The sequence below is a fragment of the Cucumis melo genome, chromosome 4 (genome assembly GCF_025177605.1).
Source record: "Cucumis melo cultivar AY chromosome 4, USDA_Cmelo_AY_1.0, whole genome shotgun sequence".
Classification (NCBI taxonomy): domain Eukaryota; kingdom Viridiplantae; phylum Streptophyta; class Magnoliopsida; order Cucurbitales; family Cucurbitaceae; genus Cucumis; species Cucumis melo.
This window is the reverse complement of record NC_066860.1, coordinates 4743986-4762529: the sequence shown is the minus strand read 5'-3', so window position 1 is coordinate 4762529 and position 18544 is coordinate 4743986. Positions and strand designations below refer to the sequence as shown.

The window sequence follows — 18544 nt, the reverse complement described above, 5'->3', positions numbered from 1 at the left end:
AACTTGAAACTAGTCGCTGAAGGAGGGTTATAAACTACCTCTTTGGGGGAACAATCAATACTTGCATGGTTGGCAGACAACCAATCCATGCCTAGAATTACATCAAAATCTCGCATGTCTAAAACTAGCAAAGTTACATCTAACACATGGTTTGCTATCTTTACTTGACATGCCTTTATCTTATCCTTAGACAACATGACTTCTCCCGATAGAGTAGAAACAGATAGTCTACTACCCAACGGTTCTACTTTTAAACACATTTATGGAACAAAAACTGAGGATATGAAAGAATGGGATGACCTAGAGTCAAACAATACAAATGCAAAGTGCCCCAAGATTGAGAGTGTACCTGTCATTACCAGCTTACTTGGCCTCCTGACGAGTAGTGGCAAAAACTCTTCCCTGCTGGAAAGTGGGAATCTAGTTCGAAGTAGTCTCAAACAGTTTCAGAGAACAAAAGTCAGTTGTATGTCTTGGTTGCTTACACCCGAAACAAACTCTATTTCCATCCAAGCAACGACCTCCATGAGATCTCCCATAACTACAATAAGAAGGTAGCTCTCTCAAAGTCCTTCCTAAAGCAGCAAGCTCCTGGCGATGTTGTTGGAAAAGACCTCTTGACCTCATATTTCTCTATGGCACTATAGCAGGTTGCAAGTCAGCCTTCCTTTTCTGACCTGGGGTAGACCCTCTTTCTGCAGTCTTGGATAGAATAACTCTCTCATGCAGACTCATATCCACTGCCAGGCGTAGTGCATCAGCATGAGTGGTTGGCCTGAAGGCTCGAACGAAACCCTGGAGGTCTAGTCTGAGACCTCTAACGAACTTTTTGGTCCTAGCAGCCTCATCTCTCACTACATCGAGAGCAAAACGGGATAGCATATCGAACTCTGCGTCATACTGCTCCACAGTCATGTCGCCTTGCTCCAGGTTTAGGAACTCTAGCTGCTTAGCGTACCTCAAGTTGGCAGGCAAGAATTTAGCATAGACGCGCTCCTTGAACTGCTCCCAGGTTATTTTGTTGACATCACCACCAATATCCTCTCAGCAGTCTCCCACTAGGCGGTACCTCTATTTTTCAAGAAGAAAACTGCGCACCGAAATTTTTGTTCATTAGGGCACTTCATGTACCTGAAGATGGTCTCTATAGAAGTCAACCACATTTGGGCCTTGGTGGGATTATCCATGGATCCATCGAATGTTTTAAGATTGTATTTCCTAAAGTCTCTTAGATCTTTAGCCTCGGTTGACAGTAGGATCGACAGCTTGCATAGCAGGTTGCTCTTCATGCTGGATACGTCCAGCTCCTCTACCTTACCTACCACCTCTACGTGCACCTCTACATGGCGGCATTTTTCCTAAATTCCACCAGCAGAAGTTTTTCACAATACAGTCATAACATCCATACATTATCTAGTTTAATTCAGGCAAGGTTATAAACATAACATCACCTTAATCATAAAACATACCTGACGAATGACGAAGGATAGTATTAGCCATAGGGGTAAAAGCAAAAACAAAGACTTACATCGTAAGTCAGTCTGAAGAACCTAAAACTTAGGCTCTGATACCAACTGTAACAACCTAACTCCTTATACTGAGCCGAAGTCATTAGTAATTAAAAGATAAGTAAAATTTCTTAACTTAAAAATAGAAACTAAAACAAAGCCTCAAATACTCCTTAAAATCATAAACAAATGTATGCAGAAATAAATTTAAATAAAATCCTAACTTGAACTCTATCTAGTTTTAAAGAAAAATAAATAAAATTAATAAAATAAAATAACATAAAAAGTGCATCTTATCAAATGAAATAAAGCGGAAGCAAAAATGATCCTTATGGCTCGCCAGAGTCACTTTTTGTCATTCGCCAACTTCCCTCTGCCCTTACCTCTACCTCTGCCTGTAAAATTAAACAAGAACCCATAAGTATAAAAATATACTCAGTAAGTAACCCATTACTAGTCCCAATAGGTACCTGTTAACTTCCAATTTTAACTTGTAAAGTGGTACGCCTAAACTGGTACGTTCTCGAACACGTACAATCTGTGATCCCGTAGGGACATATCTGGTCTTCGGTGAACCCAAAGGAACACCTAGGACAAACTGGTCTTTAGTGTACCCGAAGGAAACACTAAAACAATCGGGCTATAGGTGATCCCGTCGAATCACTCATAATCATGTCTATGTCAATATCATACTGGACTGGTGATCCTGTCGGACTATACAGTCATAAAAAAGATGGTGATCCCAAGGGACACCTATGTGGGTATGACTCTAATAGATAAAGCTAACAACGCACCCTATCCATAGCATGTAGCATAACATAATAGTATCATAAACATGGCATAAGTATTGATCATATCATTCTTAATCAAACATCATTATAAGAAACATAACGTAATCGTTATGATCAATATACTACCAGTCATAAACATAATATCAGTCATCATCAATCACGCATATAATAACGATCATTGTCAATGGCATCAAGTTATGTATTTCAGCTGTCATTAATGCATAACAATAAATACATGCAATCTCTTAAATTTAGTTCGAAGGCCTTGTACGAGAATCTATTACCTGAAGGTTAGTTAAAACTGAGATTATCCTAACCGTCACGGTCAAGCTTTCGAATAGTAAAGTCCTATTCACAAGGGAACCCAATAACTAAAGTAAATAAATTACTTAATAGTCGCTTAAGGATCAAATTTCAATTATTTCAACTTACCAAAAGTTGAGGATGAATCCAAATTTATCCTTGGTTTAGGAAAATCATACAACTCTGAATTGATCCCGTCATGAAAAATAATTCAATTAAATCCATAATTAAACTATTTAGGGTCCAAAATTGATCTTTGTTGGGAACTAAGCAAAACCCAATCAAAACTTACCAAAAAAAATAGGTGAAAAACACAAAATAAGCTAGGTGGCTAAAAAATGGCTTGGCTAGAGAGGAAATTGGCTAGGCGGCTCGACTGAAGGATAGGATGGCTCGCGGCTCACGGTTGGAGGCAGGCGTGCACAGGAAAGCTCGGTGCGGGTCGGTTCCAATAGACGCACGATGCTGGTCGACTCGACGAGGTGCGAAGAACGACTGGTAAGCACAAACAGATCTTGCGCATGTGTGGCTCGGTGGTTGTTCACGTCCTGATGTTCATTGAAGGCGATGAGCGATAAAATCGTGATGAAGAGATGTGGCGAAAGACGAAGGCGTCGCGATCAGACAGCTCGTGAACGGTGACACTGACAGCTACAGACGAGCGACGAAGGCGACTCAAGTTGAGGGTTCGGGTGAAGGGAAGCTTTGATGCTTGCGGCGATCGATTGACGGACGTCTTTCGACACGACGGAAGGTGGACAGAGGTGACTACTGATGATCTTACGGCTTGCCGACGACGCGCGATCACTACGACTCTCCAATGCGGATCGACGACACTGCAGAAGGAAATGCGGCAGCGGCGGTGGAGCAAGGGTGGCTAGGGTTTCCTTGGGGTTGCTTGAGGAAGAAGATAAGTGAATAGTGTCACGTTTTCCAAGGAGCATTTAAAAGAAAAATAATAATATAAAATTATTAGTATTTTCTTTTCTTTTCTAAACAAAAATCTTCACACTCTCTCTTCATTTAAAACCCACCAAATCTTCTCTTTAAACTCAAATTTCCCTCTTCCTCCACTCCAATCACCTTTATCTTTCAAAAATAAATATCCTTACCTACTTATATTATCCACATAATATACTTATTTAAACTTCAAATTCAATTAAATTATATAATCATATATAATTAATCAAATTTCCTCACATACAAACAATTAGATATTTTTTCAAAATATCTATTAAGTTCCAATTTCTATCAATAAAAGATTTCAACAATTAAGTAACACCCCTAAAATTCAAAATTAAACTTAAGATAATTACAAATAAATTTAAAGTAATTTATTTTCGTGTCACCGAGCTAGAATGTGAACTTTCGTCATTTTCAAAGACAAGCCTGCCAAGGCTAAAAATATTAAAATATACTATAGGGGAGGCATAGTAGTTGAATCCTCAACTAAGCCTTGTCGCACTTTTTGCAAACAAAGCTTTTCTTTGCAACTGACAATCTTCAATGCTTTCATTTATGTTGTTTTCAATGATTTTTTTTCTCTCTCACATTTTATAAAATAATTTTCTCAAGAACATGAAGGGAGACTACATCATATCGCGAGTTTTTCCATGGATTTCGAATTTTACATGGCTGACTTGTTGACTGAGCAGAACAAATGCCGCACAATCGTGTTTGAAAGGTTACATTTGTGACAAGCACGCCAAAAATTGTCTACATTGATGGTATTTTCCCATCAAGTAGGCAGACATCAAGAATGCCTGTTTATTTTCTGGTGGTCATAACATGTCATAAAAACCATTTCTTGATGGTATTAACCATCAAGAAAAAAATTGATGTTTTTTGTCCATCAAGTATAATGAAAAGCTCATCAAGAAAACCAAGTCTCTTGATGGCCAACCTAAGTCATCAAAAACTCTTTCTTGATGGTTTTGACCATTAAGCGAGGAGACGTTGTCGTCTTTTGTCCATCAAGAATATGGAAAAGTGCATCAAGATAACTATTTTCATTCACCTATTTTGCCTATTAAGTATTATCCTTATATTAACGATTTTGTACCGTCAACTAAACTCTTTTGTTGATATTTTTCAACCATCAACTATAACAATTTGAAAAACAAATATGGATCATTACGACCCTCCCATATATGCGACCTCATGTAATCAAACTTTAAATTACATAAAAGTCAAAATATGAAAAATCCACATACATATAACTATACAACAACTTCAAACAACTTCTGCAAAATACCACAATCACAAATATTATAATATTTAACAAAATCGAAATGTATCAACAATTTGATACAAAATTTGTCCAACATCATTAACAAAATGAAAATAATAAACTTGTAATCAAAATTACTTAGACATCAACAACTTTTCAAGTTTTGAAACAGGTTCAAGTAACTCGTTCGAACTTGCCATCATATATCTTGATGATTATATTGTTTCTTTTCCCTTATTAACAAATGAAAATAAAAATTGTTATTAATATAATATAAATATAAAAACTAACAATATCACTTTAATTAAACTTGATAGCAAATTTAATTGAGGAAAGAAAGGTTATACATGATTGTGATAGTATCAAGTCTCAATTTACCTCTTAGACACTTTCAACTCAAACTAAAAGAGAAAAAGAAGATATTGCACTATTATGTATAATAACAGTATATAATATATACTTATATAACATTATCAAGAAAATAGAAAAAAATGAAGACAAAAGGATTGTAGCATAATACTATAATTCAATTACCTACTATGCTCTTGAGTCCTTTGTGAGAATAGTTTTATGAAAAGTAGTGGTAAAAATTCATAAAAAATTAAAAAATTTAAAAATTCAAGAATCCACTATTTAAACACAAAATTCCTTTTAAAACAATACGGTGTGAAACCATTAAAAATACAAAATTCTATTAAAAAAAGGAAAACTTTCATAAATATGAAAAACTACTAAAATATTTACTGCCTGTGTAACAAAGTCCATAAAGTTAGCCCTTTTTTAAATATTCCAAGTTTGCCATTTCATCTTTCTTCTCCTCTCTGCGATTTTTTTATCGTCTTCCTCCTTTACTCTTCTTTTTTTTCTTTAACTGCGATTTCTTTCCATCTTTCTTCTTTTTTTATATCGTTTAGATTTAAGTAACCAAATCTGATTTCTTTCAAACCAAATCTGATTTCTTTCTATCGTATTTCTTGTTTTTCTTCTTTTTTCGCTGTGTGCATCGTCTTTCTTCTTTTCTTTTTTTTACGTTGTTTAGATTCGGGGGTATCCAAATCTAAAATATCGTGTATAAAGAATCTTGAAAAAAATCGTTTAGTCATTTAGATTAGGGTAACCAAATCTAAAAGATTGTGTATAAAGAATATTAAAAAATAATCGTTTAGTCAAATCTAAACGATCGTGTACCAAATTTTGAAAAAAATCGTTTAGATTTAAGGTAGCCAAATCTAAATGATAGTGTACCGAATTTTGAAAAAAAAAATGTTTAGATTTGGGAGATCGTGTAACTAAATCTAAACGATCGTGTAACACAATTAATTAAACGATCGTATAACCAAATTAAACGATCATGTAACCAAATTAAATGATCGTGTAACCAAATTAAACGATATAATTAAATGATCGTATAACCAAATTAAACGATCGTGTACCAAACAATAGCCAAATCTAAACGATCGTATACCTAATCTATTACGCGCGTTACCAAATATATTACGCGCATTGTTGACGGGACATTTTTTGGTATTTTCCATGGCGGGCCTGTCGGCTTTTTTTGTTCATTTTTAGAATTGTTCTATACAGTGTAAATATTTTGCCACTTTGTTATATTTTTTAAAAGACCCCTTAAAAAATATGGTGTAAAACCAAAGGAGTTGCCTGAATAAAAAAAAATTTGTAGGGATGCAATCAGTTGGTGGAGATCAAAGAAAGAAAGTAAATTCCAATAGTAGATCATCACAACCTAAATACATATTGTATCAACAATAAAAAGAAAGAATATTAGAAACTCTAATAAAAACACTAAGAATCAAGATCACTTTCATTATGAAACATAAATTGAATTAATAAAATAAAATTAACAATAGAAAGTTGTAAACAAGAATTTTGTAAACATATATAAAAGTATCAAGAGCTTGGAGAAGAAAATATTTTGGTGCCAAGAGAAATTGAATGCATGAAAAGAGGTAGGAAAGGAGAAAATTAAACCCATGAAGAGGATAGTGGGAGGCAAAATGATAGGTCTACAAATAAGGAGTAGGGAGTTACCATTTACCATTTACCTATTTTGTTAAAATATATATATGAAAAATTCAAATTGACCTTGTTAAAATATATATATGTAAATTTCAAAATTTGAAGATAACGGCTCTTTTTAAACTAAAATGGTTAAGTGTTTCTTATGTAACAAAAAATGGTAGTTAAGATTTTACTTTAAGAATATAATATCAATTTTTTTTACTAGAAAAATAAAGTTACAAAGTATACATTAAAAGAAATTGTTGCAACTAAATAAGTGGTATATACGATATAATATTTTTTTATTAAATAAAAGTATATTTATTTATTTATTGTGACACATTTAAATGTTATAAGTAACTGTTGCAATCGACTCTATTGCAACCATTGTTAAAATTCTTGCAACTTAAAATATCAAACTTTGAAGAGATATCGAGATATTGCCAGCAAACTTGAATAATTTTGAAGAAAAAAATTGAAAACACACTAGGCTAAACGTGAGGGATGGACGCTTACCACACTTTAAATCTTTTTTTTCTTTATGTTTTTTCAATTATTATTGTTGTTGTTTAATTTTTATATTTTATATTCAAATGTGACGGATTAGTTCATGTCATAATTTTTTTACCAAAAAATTGAAAAACTTTTTATAAAAAATGACCACATTAATAAAATAACAGAACATATATGGCAAAAAGGAAGTGGAACAATTAATATAAATATTAATATTACTTTTATATTTCCTTGATGTTTGTTATTCATGATGGAAGTTTTCCTTGATGGCTGTTGCCCATCAAGAAAAACAATTTGAAAAATTAATTGATTGTTTTCTTTATGGTTCATGCCCATCAAGAAAGGTTTTCCTTGATGATCATTGCCTATCTAGGAAAAGTTTTTGAAAGGTAGGTCCATCAACAAAATTCATTTCTTTGTCCATCAAGGGAAACCAAATTGTGCATGGTTTCTTGATATGCAATGCCCGTCAAATAATATGATATCTTTTATATGTATTGTCCATCAAGCAATGCTTTTCTTGATAGTTTTTTACCGACGACGTAACCACAACTCAAAAACTCAAGTATTTTACCATTTTACATGTGTCCATAAAACAAGGGATCTTTTCTTGACAGTCGAGACCGTCAAGATAACCATTGCATCAAGAAAACTATTTATTTTTCTTGATAGTCTTTTGCCATGAGTCTCATCGTGAAGTCTCCTTTTTTCCGTTTGAAGCACATCCATTTCGTCTTCGACCACCATTGAACATCTCATTTCGTCCACATCTGCCGTGTCGTCTCCATTTTGCATCACCGAACAACCACGTCTGTTAGTTGTCCATCTCTACATATGAGCTTCTCCCCTTAAACGCCTAAGCTAAGCTAATTTACTCCGTACTTCAAGCCGCCTCAGCCATCCGAGCTGAATTTCCTCTAAGTCGATCTGTGCATCCCTTCCATCCAGCTGAGTTCCTTTAACCAAGCCATTGTTTCCCTTCTTAAGCTAGTTCAGCCAACTTTGGATGCTTTTTGGTAAGTTTTGTTTATTGGGTTTTGGTAAGTTCATCGAATATTTAAATTTTGGTTTAAGTAAATCAATTTTGAGATTAAGTTGAATTTTCTTAAGGATAGATGATTGTTCTTTGAAGGTATTTGGTTAACTTGTGGAAGGATTAATTTGTGGAATTTTTCCCCATTTAAGGTTGATTCGGTCTCAACCTCAGTTTTGGTAAGTTGGAAGCTTGAATAATTAATTGTCTAATTTTGGTTTTCAAACCATTAATTTAAATCTTACTTATGTTTAGGATTGGTTCTTGGAAAATTGATTCATTGGGAAGCTTTGGCTGTTAGGAAATAATTGTTAGTTAATCTCGAGATAAAAGATTCTACTATTGAACCTTCAAACATGAATTTAAGAGCTTGCATGTAAATTATCATGCATTGATGGTAACTAAAATGCATAATATGATGATGTTAATAATGACTGATATTGATGATCGATATGTTATGACACATTAGATATTAATCTCAGGATAAGGACGTTATGATTTATATTCATGCCATGTTATGATATTTATGATATGATACATGCTATGGACGGGTATTCTATTAATTTTGTTTATTAGAGTTGTACCTATATAGGTGTCCCTCAGGATCACCACCTTTACAGAGATTTATGACTGTGTGAGTTCGACGGGACCACTAGTCTGTCATGATAGGTTTTATGAGTGGTCAAAAGAGACCACTTACAACTCGATTCACTTAGATGTTCCTTCAAGTTCACCAACAGACCAGATGTGTTCCTACAAGATGACTAGATTGCATGTGTTCGAAAGTAGGAAAGTTTTAGGGTACTTGTAACGACCCAACTCTTTATACTAAGCTGAGGTCGTTACTAAAACGGAACGACAATGACAAGAGACACTTTTTTGAAACGAGGGAAGAATAAATTTTCATTAAAAACGGAATATTAAAACACTGAAACATAAACGCGGAAGCAAAACTGAGTCCCCATATGGCATGTCACGGATCCTTCTCTGTCGCTCGCCAGCTTTCCTCTACCTTTACCTTCGCCTGAAATGTTAAACATAGAAAGAGTGAGTATAAACATATACTCAGTAAGGGACCTACTACTAGTCCCGCTAGGTGTCTGTTAACTTCCCATTAGAGTCCTGAAAATGGTACCCAATCTCTGGCACGTTCCCGAACACGTGCAACATGCGCTCCCGTAGGAACGAAAATCTGGTCTTCGGTGTCCCGGGGGAGCACCTAGGACATGTTGGTCTGTAGTGAACCCGGGGGTAACACTAAGACAATCGGGATGCGAGGACCCCGTCGAATCACTCGAATCATATCTATATACATGCTAGACTGGCGTCCCGTCGAACCACACAGTCCTAAATAGGTGGTGATCCCGAAGGACACCCATGCAGGTACGACTCTAATAGACAAAGTTAACAGAACACCCTATCCATAGCATGTAGCATAACATAACATCATAACATGGCATGAGTATTAATCTTAACGTCCTTAATCATGTGATTAATATATCATGCATTAACAATCATCAACATCAATCTATCAGTCCTTAACATAACATCAGTCATCATCATCAACCATCAACATAATAATCTCAGTCATCATCATCAACATCAACTATCATCATCAATCATCAACATAATAATCTCAGTCATCATCATCAACATCAACTGTCATCATAAATCATCAACATAATAATCTCAGTCATCATCATCAACATCAACTATCATCATCAATCACCAACATAATAATCTCAGTCATCATCACCAACATCAATACAATGACAGTCATTATCAGTAGCATCAAGTTATGCATTTTAGCTACCATCAATGCATAATCATAATTACATGCGGTCTCTTGAATTCAGTTCGAAGGTCTAGTAGGAGAATCTCTTACCTGGAGATTTTAGCCAAACAAAGGTAGTTCCTAGTTGACAGTAAAAATTCTCCAATTAACTTGATCCTAATCATAAAAGGAAAACTTAGTATCTTAATTAAATGAAATTGGCAATTGACTAACACCCAAAAATTCTCCCAAATTAACTTTCTAAAAATTGGGTTGAAACCAATTCAACCTTGATTGGGAAAAATCCAAGATTTAGATCTTAAAAAGTTTAGCCAATTGAACCTTTAAAGAAACCTCAAATAGATCCAAAATTAAATTAATAAAATATTAATTTAATTTCATTAGCTTACCAAGGTTACTCAGATGGAGGTTGGAAAATCCTCTTATCCTTGATGAAAAATTCATCACTTTAAATCCTCAAGCTTCCAAAGAGACCAATCTTAACTTTAACTGAGGCGGCGACAACAGAGGGTTATCTTAGAGAAGAAGATAAAGAACCTTTTTCTTTTTCCTTTATTTCCATCTTAAGCATTCTAATGCTATTTATAGACTCACATAATAACAATAATAATAATAATTATTATTTCCTTTTCCTTTTCCTTTTAGGATATATATAATAACAATAATATTTATTATTATTATTTTCTTTTCCTTTTCCTTTTAGGATATATATATAATACCAAAAAATATACATATATCTTTATTCCCATTATCTTTCCTAAATCAATGCCTTAATCTTAGGCATTTACAACTATTAGTAATAATAATAATACTTCTTTATTATTATTATTTTTCTCTCACCAAAATCTACAATAAATATATATTTATTTAAACCATTATTCTCTCTTGCAAATAAATATATATCTTTTTTGTCCAATCAAATCAACCATCTCTCTCCTTATGGATTATCTTCTTTTCCAAACAAATATAATTATATTCCATCATATAATTAACTTCACTTTTCCATATTATTAATTAAATATATATATCCATATATATATACTCAATTAATTACAATTCCACAAAAACTAACTTTTCCCTCCAAAATCTCAAATTAACTTAAGTCCTCAATTAATTTAATCAATCAAATCTTTTCCAATAAATCACTTATAACTTCCAACATGAATTATCTTAAACCAACCATAACAACTTCACTCCATAATCAAGATTTATCTTTCTGCAGAATAATTAATTATCATCCACAATAATTAATTATTATTTACCTTTCTTCCAAAATAATTAATTATCTTCTACAATAATTAATTATTATTTATCTTTCTCCAAAATAATTAATTATCTCCCACAATAATTAATTATTGTTTATTTTTCTCCAAAGTAATTATCCTTTTACAAATAATTATATTTTCCCAAAATATAATTATTTTACTTTTTCTCCTTTAATAAATATTCTTTCCCCAAAATACAACTATCTTTTCCTTAAATAATTATATTTCAACAAATATAATTATCTTTTCCTTTGACATAATAATTATATATATATTTCCACATATACATATAATTATTGAATCTCTAACAAACTTTCCACCCGACAATTTAATTAAATAACCTCCATAATTATTTAATTAAATTCAACTCCAACAACACTAAAAATCCACAACTTTACTTAATCTTCTTAACCTACCATTTAAACAAAAACTTAACAAACACCACATGCCAAAACCTTTAATTAATTAAATATTCATCCAAGAAATATTTAATTAATTTCAATTCCCACCTAAATCAAATAATTCTCATTAAATGGATTTAAAATAACGCCCAATAAATTATCTTAATTTTTGGGGCGTTACAATCTTCCCTCCTTTAACAACTTTCGTCCTCGAAAGTTCTAATCTTTGAACAGCTTGGGATACTTGGCTCTCACGTCTTAATTAATAACAAATTCTACCAAATTCCAAAATCTTTAATTAAATATACACACCCATGTATATATATTTAATTAATCTAACACAAAACACCAAATATATTCCTTAACTTTGAAGTCCACTTAATGTAATACCCATAATAAGTTCCTTACATTTATTGGGTGTTACAATCTTCCCTCGCTAAGAAACTTTCGTCCTCGAAAGTTTTAGTCCTTGAACAATTTCGAGTATCGAGCTCTCTTGTCATACTTTTGTTCTTAAGTAGCCTTGTCAACTTGGTAACTCTGCCATAAAATTTTCCTAAGTGCAACTCTCATGTTGCGCAATGCTTTACTTCACTTGACAAAATATTACTTTTCTCAAACACTTTTCTTTCCTTTACACTTATCCAAGTAAAACTTAATTCATAAACCTTCAAAAACTACGTTCTATTTTCCAACTTCAAACTTCGACCAAAAAGGTATTCTCCACCATTTAGCAATCTTTAGAAGTCACTAATTTCTCTTTTCTTGTTTGATAAAGTTCAAACTCATGTCCAACTATTGCTTTCTTTAATGACATCAACTTAACTAGTTATTCTAAAGAAATTCGTTATTTCATCACTTGTACTTTAAACTAGATGTAACTTATCCTTCATGGTAAACTCAAAACAATTTCTTGAAATCTCACCAAAATAACTATGCACTAAAGTTTACTTTGTTCCTTCTCCAGCAACTCAATTCTAAATACCGTCAAATGTGTTTGATATACTTGAACTTAACCATGCCTTTAGTTTCCTTTAAAACCACCAACATAACTAATGTCTTAGATATCCAGTCACAAAGCAGTTCATCAGGCTGAACACGTTCTACTCTTTTGCCTACTCAACCACCTCATTGAGCACCTCTACGTGGCAACATTTTTCTTAAAACTTTACCACCAAAGCCATCACCATTTAAATCATAACATCCATGCAGTTCTAGTTTAATACAGGCAAGGTCACGTGCATATTCATAATCATGTATCATAAAATACATACCTGGCGAGTGACGAAGGACCGTAATAGCCATAGGGACAAAAATCAAAGACTCACATCGTAAGTTAGTCTACAGAACCTAAAAGCTGACGCTCTGATACCAACTGTAACGACCCAACTCTTTATACTAAGCTGAGGTCGTTACTAAAACGGAACGACAATGACAAGAGACACTTTTTTGAAACGAGGGAAGAATAAATTTTCATTAAAAACGGAATATTAAAACACTGAAACATAAACGCGGAAGCAAAACTGAGTCCCCATATGGCATGTCACGGATCCTTCTCTGTCGCTCGCCAGCTTTCCTCTACCTTTACCTTCGCCTGAAATGTTAAACATAGAAAGAGTGAGTATAAACATATACTCAGTAAGGGACCTACTACTAGTCCCGCTAGGTGTCTGTTAACTTCCCATTAGAGTCCTGAAAATGGTACCCAATCTCTGGCACGTTCCCGAACACGTGCAACATGCGCTCCCGTAGGAACGAAAATCTGGTCTTCGGTGTCCCGGGGGAGCACCTAGGACATGCTGGTCTGTAGTGAACCCGGGGGTAACACTAAGACAATCGGGATGCGAGGACCCCGTCGAATCACTCGAATCATATCTATATACATGCTAGACTGGCGTCCCGTCGAACCACACAGTCCTAAATAGGTGGTGATCCCGAAGGACACCCATGCAGGTACGACTCTAATAGACAAAGTTAACAGAACACCCTATCCATAGCATGTAGCATAACATAACATCATAACATGGCATGAGTATTAATCTTAACGTCCTTAATCATGTGATTAATATATCATGCATTAACAATCATCAACATCAATCTATCAGTCCTTAACATAACATCAGTCATCATCATCAACCATCAACATAATAATCTCAGTCATCATCATCAACATCAACTATCATCATCAATCATCAACATAATAATCTCAGTCATCATCATCAACATCAACTGTCATCATAAATCATCAACATAATAATCTCAGTCATCATCATCAACATCAACTATCATCATCAATCACCAACATAATAATCTCAGTCATCATCACCAACATCAATACAATGACAGTCATTATCAGTAGCATCAAGTTATGCATTTTAGCTACCATCAATGCATAATCATAATTACATGCGGTCTCTTGAATTCAGTTCGAAGGTCTAGTAGGAGAATCTCTTACCTGGAGATTTTAGCCAAACAAAGGTAGTTCCTAGTTGACAGTAAAAATTCTCCAATTAACTTGATCCTAATCATAAAAGGAAAACTTAGTATCTTAATTAAATGAAATTGGCAATTGACTAACACCCAAAAATTCTCCCAAATTAACTTTCTAAAAATTGGGTTGAAACCAATTCAACCTTGATTGGGAAAAATCCAAGATTTAGATCTTAAAAAGTTTAGCCAATTGAACCTTTAAAGAAACCTCAAATAGATCCAAAATTAAATTAATAAAATATTAATTTAATTTCATTAGCTTACCAAGGTTACTCAGATGGAGGTTGGAAAATCCTCTTATCCTTGATGAAAAATTCATCACTTTAAATCCTCAAGCTTCCAAAGAGACCAATCTTAACTTTAACTGAGGCGGCGACAACAGAGGGTTATCTTAGAGAAGAAGATAAAGAACCTTTTTCTTTTTCCTTTATTTCCATCTTAAGCATTCTAATGCTATTTATAGACTCACATAATAACAATAATAATAATAATTATTATTTCCTTTTCCTTTTCCTTTTAGGATATATATAATAACAATAATATTTATTATTATTATTTTCTTTTCCTTTTCCTTTTAGGATATATATATAATACCAAAAAATATACATATATCTTTATTCCCATTATCTTTCCTAAATCAATGCCTTAATCTTAGGCATTTACAACTATTAGTAATAATAATAATACTTCTTTATTATTATTATTTTTCTCTCACCAAAATCTACAATAAATATATATTTATTTAAACCATTATTCTCTCTTGCAAATAAATATATATCTTTTTTGTCCAATCAAATCAACCATCTCTCTCCTTATGGATTATCTTCTTTTCCAAACAAATATAATTATATTCCATCATATAATTAACTTCACTTTTCCATATTATTAATTAAATATATATATCCATATATATATACTCAATTAATTACAATTCCACAAAAACTAACTTTTCCCTCCAAAATCTCAAATTAACTTAAGTCCTCAATTAATTTAATCAATCAAATCTTTTCCAATAAATCACTTATAACTTCCAACATGAATTATCTTAAACCAACCATAACAACTTCACTCCATAATCAAGATTTATCTTTCTGCAGAATAATTAATTATCATCCACAATAATTAATTATTATTTACCTTTCTTCCAAAATAATTAATTATCTTCTACAATAATTAATTATTATTTATCTTTCTCCAAAATAATTAATTATCTCCCACAATAATTAATTATTGTTTATTTTTCTCCAAAGTAATTATCCTTTTACAAATAATTATATTTTCCCAAAATATAATTATTTTACTTTTTCTCCTTTAATAAATATTCTTTCCCCAAAATACAACTATCTTTTCCTTAAATAATTATATTTCAACAAATATAATTATCTTTTCCTTTGACATAATAATTATATATATATTTCCACATATACATATAATTATTGAATCTCTAACAAACTTTCCACCCGACAATTTAATTAAATAACCTCCATAATTATTTAATTAAATTCAACTCCAACAACACTAAAAATCCACAACTTTACTTAATCTTCTTAACCTACCATTTAAACAAAAACTTAACAAACACCACATGCCAAAACCTTTAATTAATTAAATATTCATCCAAGAAATATTTAATTAATTTCAATTCCCACCTAAATCAAATAATTCTCATTAAATGGATTTAAAATAACGCCCAATAAATTATCTTAATTTTTGGGGCGTTACAGTACTTCCTTTCGATACCCTAATGAGAGGTTTACACACTTAGCGACACGAGTAGTGGGTCCCTTACTAAGTATATGTTTATACTCACTTTTTCTATGTTTAATTTGTTAGGCAGAGGTAGAAGTAGAGGAAAGCTGGCAAAAGAAAAGAAATGACTGCGACTTGCCATAGGGGACTTTTTGTTGATTCCACCTTTCATGTTTTTAGTATTTGATCTGTGTATTTTTATTTGAATTTATCAAACTCATAAATTATTTCTATGTTACTTTTCTCTAAAAGTTAGATAGGGCTCGAACTAGGCTTTTATTGCCATATATTTTTAATTATGATTTATAAATGAATATTTGAAAATTTCATTGAAAATTTAAGTGTTCTTTTTCATTTTAAATATTATAGTCTTTATTTATTTTGGTAGTAACAGCCTCAGCTTAGTATAAAGAGTTAGGTCGTTCCAAATACGTATGAGTGACTTGAATCGTCTAGAAGTCGATATCGGCCCATACTCTACAAATTTGAATGAATTTTCCTCCTGCATTTTTTTACATAATGATACATCTTGCAGTTCATTTACCAATTGAAACAAAGAATGTAAGTCCAGTAAGCTATAGTTGAATGTATCCCATAGAGAGAATGTAAGCCTTCATCCCGCGCTCCTTTATTTTTTTTAAAAATTATTTATTTTATATCTCCTAAATGGTGAAAAAAAGTTGGAATACTTTTATACTCCTTAAGGTTGATTCGTATGATAAGGAAATTTTAGAACTATTTTAGTTGAGTTTTAAAACATAAATTGTTTTATTCGGTGTTGAAAAGAATAAAGAATTGTGAAAAGTAAGTTTCAATTGAATCGAAGTGCATTTTGGTCATTTGATTATTATTATTAAGTTAAGAGAAAAAAAAAGGGAAATTTATTCTTCTTCTCCAAGCCAACCGTGAAACCCCTCTCACTATCTTCTTCTTCTTTCGCTCACCATTCTCCTTTAGCCGACGTCTCCATCAACCATCCCTTGCAGCGTGTGACTCGACAGACGACAGCTGTACGTCGACGCAACCCAACAACCATCGTGCGTCTCTCCCTCGTGCGATTGGAGTATCGTAGCTCGCCGACGCCAAACCCACCGCCGTCGCGCCGCCACATGTCTCTCACTCCTTCACCTCGACGTGTCACCCAACCATCATTGTGTTACCCCACCGTTGTTGCATCGTCCAAGTTGCCAGACGACGACCACCGACACCGGGCACAGCCTTTATACGACGGCGTTTTGAAGCAGTCAATTCGATCAGTACAATCTATTCAAGTTTCCTCCTTTTGTTTCATCATTAGTCGAGCTGTGCATCACTTAACGATCGTTCGTCGTCATTCGGCAAGTCGAATCATTTCTAACCTCGTCCTTTTCAACTCCTTATCGTGGATCTGAGTGTTTAGGTAAATTTTCTTTATTTTATTGAATTTTTTTGATGAGTTTCAATTACCCATTAAGTTTTGACTTAGTTTTCACGATACCCATTACATTTTAATGCTAGATTTGAGTTTAAAGGAGTTCAAACCATTTTCCAGCAGTTCGGAAGCTTGAATTCGAGCGTTTTAGTACAACTTGGGTAAGATTTTAAGTTTTTGGAGTTGTTATTCTTGAGTAACCATCTAATTCTAGTGAAACTTTGAATAACTCATGATGTTGGATGTTTGATCTTTAATTTTAGAAGGTATTTTAGTGTTGTCCATTGAAGTTTGGGTTACTTGGTTAACTTCTTGATAAGTTTTGAAATTTTTTTGTAGAGTTCTTGAATCTCCATTAAGTTTAAGAGTTAGCTGAACAGCCCTGGATGCTCGTTTACGAAGTGGAAAGTCGTTAGGGTGTTTTCCATTAAGACTAACACTACTTTGTTAGGTAATTGGTAATATTTTTGGGTAATTTGGGTAAGTTTCATGAATACCCATTTAGTTTTAACATGAACTTGATATTACCCATATTATTAGGTATGAAAGATTGAAGATTTGGAGGACTTAGAAACATTGATCAACTCGTTTAAGGTCGTTTTAGACAAGTTTGGGTAAGTTCCTAATTTTTGACTCGTTAGATTGATATTGAGTTGTTAATGGATCTAAACCTCTAAGGTATGGATATTGGGTATTAGAGCATATGGTTTTAAAGATGACTTAAGCTTGTTTGCTTGTGGTGTTAGGAGTTTAAGTTGAAGTTTAAGGGTCCAAAAGTGTAGCCTAGATTAAAGCCTGTGGCGAATGATACCAAGTTAATAAGAAAATTAGAGACTTCGACCCATCAAATCATATCTAGATAAGTGTGTAGTTAGACACATTTGATGTGTTGTGGACTTCTGAAGTTACATTTATTTATAGAAGTGCAAAAGCTCCCCCTTTACAGGTTTAGCTAACCCATATTTTAGGGAAGGTGCTGCCGAAATTTTTATAGAATTTTTTAAAAGCATTTATTTAAACTTACGTTTGAAAAAGA

The 18544-nt window shown here is 33.0% G+C and overlaps 1 long non-coding RNA gene across 2 annotated transcripts in view; it reads right to left on the bottom strand.

Annotated features, from left to right (window-relative positions):
• The window catches only part of LOC127148828 (uncharacterized), a 31936-nt gene extending 17204 nt beyond the window's left edge, over positions 1-14732 (bottom strand). The window contains exon 1 of one of the 2 annotated variants that reach the window (XR_007819960.1): positions 14613-14732. This is a non-coding gene — a long non-coding RNA (uncharacterized LOC127148828). Of the gene's footprint in view, positions 1-10581; positions 10845-14612 lie in introns of those variants that run through there. The other variant, XR_007819959.1, reaches the window with a different exon arrangement.
• Between the last annotated feature and the right edge of the window lie 3812 nt (positions 14733-18544).